General features: G+C 46.5%; 1 pseudogene across 1 annotated transcript; it reads left to right on the forward strand.

Annotated features, from left to right (window-relative positions):
- Positions 1–483: 483 nt before the first annotated feature.
- On the forward strand, positions 484–3,585 carry LOC147893878 (luminal-binding protein 5-like; annotated as a pseudogene). Its single transcript, XR_015542223.1, has 8 exons — positions 484–605; positions 741–990; positions 1,104–1,318; positions 1,433–1,672; positions 1,782–2,264; positions 2,358–2,514; positions 2,592–2,693; positions 2,785–3,585. The product of XR_015542223.1 is annotated as a luminal-binding protein 5-like (transcript).
- The last annotated feature ends 2,443 nt before the right edge of the window (positions 3,586–6,028 follow it).

Here is a 6,028-nt window from a genome sequence, read left to right on the forward strand (position 1 = left end):
TTTCGTAGCGGCTATGTGGCCTCTTAGTAGTTTAGTGACAGGTATATAAATAAGTTGGCCCCCAAATTCAATCGGGGGTACCTATTTGGGATTTGGGCGTGTGTTTCGAAAAGTTAATTAGCCAAAAAAGACGAAGCAAGAAGGAACATTCTAGGATGTGAGGTTAAGGTAAATGGCGGGACGCTCCGGTTGGGAAGGGACGGCATCGGGGCAGAGGGGTGGAAGATCGGACGGCGGGGAGAGGTCCAGCAGAAAGGAGCGATATGATTGGACGAGAGGGGAGCGATACGTGGGAGGAGGGAGGCGATTGGCGGAGAGGCGTGGCAAAGGGTGGATGACGTGGACGCGCACGTGGCGAGAAGAGGCAGCCAATGAGCGGAAAGCAAAGGTGGGGGCCACGTCATCGGTCCCCAAAACCGTAAACTATATAATGAACGCCGTCGTCTTCGTTTTTCGTTTTCGTTTGCTTCGTCGTCTCCATCGCCGTAGCTTTTTGCTTCTTCGCCATCTCCATCTCCATGGATTTTCTCCGCGCCATAGCCTTGCTTCCATGTCCCCTATCCATCTCCTCTCCTCCTTCTTCCTCCTCGCCTTCATCTCTTCAGGTAATTTCCCTTTCTCCTCTCCTCTTACCTTCCCGTCTTTCATTGCGTCTTTTTTCTAATTGCTGCAGTCTTACTCTCTCGGTCTTGCTGTACATTACTACTCCTTTTGATTTCATGGGTTTTTTCTTCTTTTAGGCCTCTTCCTCTCTCCCGCTTTCGCCGCCGCTCAGCAGGAACGTAAGCTCGGCACCGTCATCGGTATCGACCTCGGCACTACCTACTCCTGCGTGGGCGTGTACAAGAACGGTCATGTGGAGATTATCGCCAACGACCAGGGGAACCGAATCACTCCGTCCTGGGTGGCGTTTATGCACAGCGAAAGATTGATAGGGGAAGCTGCGAAGAACCAGGCAGCAACCAACGGGGACAGGACAATTTTCCGAAAGTAAGTGGCCTATCTAATTCCGGTATTGTGGTTGTCTTTCACCATCTGAGTGCAGGTAGAATAAGCATTTATCCTAGCCTGGCTAACGTGCATCTTACTTTCCGATCAAACAGATTTGATGACAAGGAGGTCCAGAGGGACATGACGCTTGTACCGTAATAAATTGTCAATAAGGATGGTAAGCCCTACACAGAAGTCAAGATCAAAGATGGAGAAGTCAAGGTCTTCAGTCCTGAAGAAATTAGCGCAATGGTCCTCACCAGAATGAAAGAAACCGCTGAGGCTTTTCTTGGAAAGAGTATAAAAAACGCAGTAGTAACAGTTCCGGGTAAGGAAACGGATCATGTTGTCACGTCCAAAATTACTCTTATTTCCATCCTCCTTCCAAGTTCCATGGTATGTACTATGTAGTCGCTCTTTGACTCTGCCCTTGTTTGGACAGCCTACTTCAATGATGCCCAACGGCAAGCCACCAAAGACGCCGGAACTATCGCTGGCCTCAATGTCGCCCGTATCATCAATGAACCAACCGCTGCGGCGATTGCTTACGGTCTGGATGAGAAAGAGGAGAAGAACATCCGCGTCTTTGATCTTGGTGGTGGCACATTCGATGTCAGTATTCTTACCCTCGATAATGGAGTATTTGAAGTGTTAGCAACGAATGGTGACACTCATCTTGGAGGTGAGATACATAAGTTTCTTGTTCGAGTCTCTTTTAATTAGGCGAGGGGATTAAGTAATGCGTACATTGCGTGATGTCGCTTACCTTGGAGATCTTGCCTGTATTGTAGGCGAGGATTTTGATCAACGGGTCATGGAATATTTCATCAAGTTGATCAAGAGGAAGTACAACACTTAGGATATTAGCAAGGATAACCGCGCTCTTGGGAAACTCCGAAGGGAAGCCGAACGGGCTAAAAGAGCTTTGAGCAATCAACACCAAGTCAGAGTAGAAATCGAGTCTCTCTTTGACGGCATCGACTTCTCCGAGCCACTGACACGGGCTAGATTCGAGGAGCTCAACAACGACCCTTTCAGGAGGACTATGGTGCCAGTTAAAAAGGCCCTGGACGACGCCAAACTTCAAAAGTCCCAGATCGATGAGATCGTGCTTGTTGGCGGGAGTGCACATATTCCTAAGGTTCAGCAATTGCTGAAGGAGTTTTTCGACGGGAAGGAGCCTAACAAGGGTGTGAACCCAGATGAAGCGGTTGCCTATGGCGCAGCTGTGCAGGGTGGTATCTTGAGTGGCGAAGGTGGCGACGAAACTTCAAGTGAGTAACGTTGAACTCAGAATGTCATGTTTCCTGACGGAGTTCCCCTTTCAATCCTCTGAATTCGGTCCTTGAATTCGAACTGTATTGCAGATATCGTTGTCTTGGACGTCCTTCCTTTGACTCTTGGAATCGAGACTGTGGGTGGAGTGATGACCAAGTTGATCCCAAGGAACACCGGCATTCCCACGACGAAATCTCAGGTTTTCACGACGTATAAGGATCAACAGACCGTTGTATCGGTTCGCTTGTTGCACTCGTTGCAAACCATCCGGCAACGCAACTCCATTGTGTGTTTGTATTATTCTATAAGGTTTGTTCATGCAGGTTTTACATTTTCCTACAGGTCTTTGAGGGTGAACGTAGCATGACGAAAGATTGCCACCAGTTGGGCAAATTCGACCTTTCTGGCATTCCTCCAAGCCCCAGGTAATGAACTGTGAACTGTACTTGCTTATTCTCGTTAAGAGGATTCCGAAAAAAGAAATCTGCGCCCTTACGTGTTTCGGGTCTTTCCCAGAGGCGTACCCCAGATTGAAGTGACATTTGAGGTGGATGTCAACGGGATCCTGAATGTGAAGGCTCAGGACAAAGGCACAGGAAAGTTCGAAAAGATCACCATAGTAAATGAGAAGGGAAGGTTCAGCCAGGAAGAGATTGAGAGGATGGTTCACGAGTCGAATCTGTTTGCAGAGGAAGACAAGAAAGTCCGGCAGAGAGTGGAAGCCCGGAACACGCTCGAAACATACGCGTACAACATGAAGAACACGATCAATGATAAGGACAAACTCGCAGATAAGATCGACGAAGATGATAAGGAGAGATAGAGTCTGCATTGAAAGATGCTCTCGATTGGTTATATGACAATCCAAGCGCGGAGAAGGAGGATTTTGAAGAGCAATTGAAAGAATTGGGATCATTTCCAGGGTATATCAGCAAACAGGCGGTGCTAGTTCTCAGAGAGTGAAGATGATGATGACTTCCACGAGGAATTGTAAGCTGTGTAGTACCAAGTCAGCAATGGCTGCCTTTGTTTACACAGTCTATTGGAGTTCAAACAGAACCATGACATGAGGGAAATGCCCAGGGGAGGCATTTCCCCAAAAACAAAATGCCAGCTCAGGTTTTTGAATTCTGGGCCATTTTCCTTATTTGATGGAGACTTGAGAGACCAGGAAGACTGATGGTGACTGCTACAGCGAGGAGATGCAAGTTCTGACGTAGAAGAGCCGCCAATCGTACGTTGGAGGTGCTCTTCCAACCGACTGCGGCCCTTCACTCTTATACAATTGTAAGGGGTATGCTCAAAGTAGCCCTGTAATACGAGTCCCAATTTTAATTATAATTCACTTTTCTTTTATCATGGTACTCGGAATTAGGTTTTGAATCTTAGGTTCAGAAGTAGGTTCTCAATTTTAGTTCACGTTTCTTTTGTCGTCGTGTTAGAATTAGGTTTTGAATTTTACTTGTTAGCAAGGTGAATTTTGCTTCCTAGGGATATATATTCTCCCCCCCCCCCCCACACACACACATATATATACATACATTTATCAATGTATGGGGGGACATACTCGAGCTCAAATTGTGGAAAATTGCTTGCTTCCTAGGGACATATATTCCATACATTGATAAATTTATATATATATGTGTACATTTATCAATGTATGGGGGGGCATACTCCGTGGAATTGATTTTTGATCATTTTCCTAAATTAAGGCATCCATAATGAGATTATGTACCCATTGTAAGGAGAGAGTGAGTGGAAATATGGTCCTAGTCCTATCACTTATACACATAAGTCATTAACATCCTCCGGTGATCTGACTAGAGAGAGAGAGACTAAGGGTCTTAACTCATGGACCGAAATACAATGGGACTAAAGCTGAAATGCTTTTCCATCCTGACCCCATGCTAAGGGGCTTAGCACATGGGAAGAAATAGGATGGGAATGGGAAAAGGTGGTCCCAAGTGGTCCCATGCATATTTCTATCCTATTCCCATCCCACCATGTGCTAACAAAAAAAGAACTAGGGATGGGTTTAGGAGGAAGAGGACACATGGCATCATTTCATGTGTTTAAGAGGTGGGGACCTTGTGGGGACAAGGACACATGTCATCCTTCCATGTTTTTGAATCCCTAAAAAGGGGGAACCCATTTTGGCTCCTAGGGTGTAGAGGCCATGGTCCAGATGGGAGAAAAAGTGGCTACTCCAATTCTAAATCCATCCTAGACCACTTGGTGTAGGATGGGAGTAATGATGACAAAAAGATTCCCATCCTAAACCCATGCTAGCCCCATCCATGTGCTAAGGCCCTAATCCAACTAGCCTAGAATGGACTAAGTGGTTTAGCCACCACTTCTCCCATCCTAGATCCCACCTTCATACCACCAAGTGGACTGCAGGACAATCTTTTGTCTATCATCATCATGCCCCTCTACTCGTGCCTTTGCCCCTTGCCAGTGTTTTCTTTCCCTTCAACTTCTTGCTCCAAGCTTTTCGGTGTGCAAATCTATATGATTGGAAAGATGAGTCTGCTTTAGGAAGCCACAAATACTGCCGTGATTTGACACAAAGTATGCCAAAAACATCTACATATTATTGAGAATTTCTCCACATTGTACAAAGTTTTCCAAGCTCAATCACAAGGCACCAATCGGTGGAGATGCTGCGACCAAAGTGGAGGCTGTCGAAACCGTAATGTTGCATGAAGAAGTGCCAATGAAAAGTCGTATCCAATGTTGCTCATAAGACCTTGGCTTAAAGGAGCAATGAGGTAAGGAGACACTAATGATTAAAGTAGATTATATAGAAACTAAATTGGACATGGCCAGGACCACAATAAAAAACAGAGGCACTAACGATCAAAGATATAATTCACAATGGATGTAGAGGACAAATTGCTATCGCAAAGAATATTTTGCCAATCATATCACTTGATACACTAAGGGTGGCAGCTGACCTCACAAAAGGAGACAAATCACAAAAGCTTAATTTCTTCAAGAACTTGTAACTTCACCAAAAGCAACGAAGCTAAAAGAGAAATCAATGAAAAGCCAACAAGCTTAGAACTGTAAAACTGATACAATAGATGGCGCTGCCTCCCAGTCGTGCGCTCCTGTGAGAGAAGCTTCAATGGCATGCTGGAAATAGTAGAGGACGGAGGCTGGATGCTAAGGAATCAGGGTTGCTGTAGCCAGTGATGATAATGGGCTTCACGGGCTTGCTCTTATATAGCCACCAGTCGTAGTCGGTTAGGCTCAATTGGGAGTCCGCCCAAAACGACCGACTAGGGGTCGGTCCCGAAATAGGCCACCGACCACATGATATAACCGTGGCGCAAAATAGAGCAACTAACCTACATTATCCGCTCGGCCCAGAGCCATCCGGGATCATCTGGGGCTCCTAAAGGGCCCCGCAACCCAAGAGTGGGCTGCCCCGGGAAATGCTCCATCTACCCTCAGTGCGGTCAGTCATGGGATGCCTTCCCGCACTTGCGTGTAGCCTAGTTGGCGGTGTGCCAACTCTATCTAAAGCCGTCCAGCCATCAGGCCACACATGGCGCCCATCTGGTGTCCAAACAAGGACCTACCAGATAACCGAGCTACTCAAATGCCTTCTCCTCATATGGAGGGCTTACAAGTAGAGTTAGCTGGTTCCTGCGTAGTGACACGAGAGTGAAGCATTGATATCTAACACCCCCCCTCAATGTCCACCCGCAAGTAAACTTACTTTTTCCATCTAATGCCAAGTCGATGAAGATGC

This window comes from Dipteris shenzhenensis, chromosome 15 (genome assembly GCF_047967505.1).
Source record: "Dipteris shenzhenensis isolate YYH24624 ecotype China chromosome 15, Dip_SZ_1.0, whole genome shotgun sequence".
Taxonomy (NCBI): Eukaryota; Viridiplantae; Streptophyta; class Polypodiopsida; order Gleicheniales; family Dipteridaceae; genus Dipteris; species Dipteris shenzhenensis.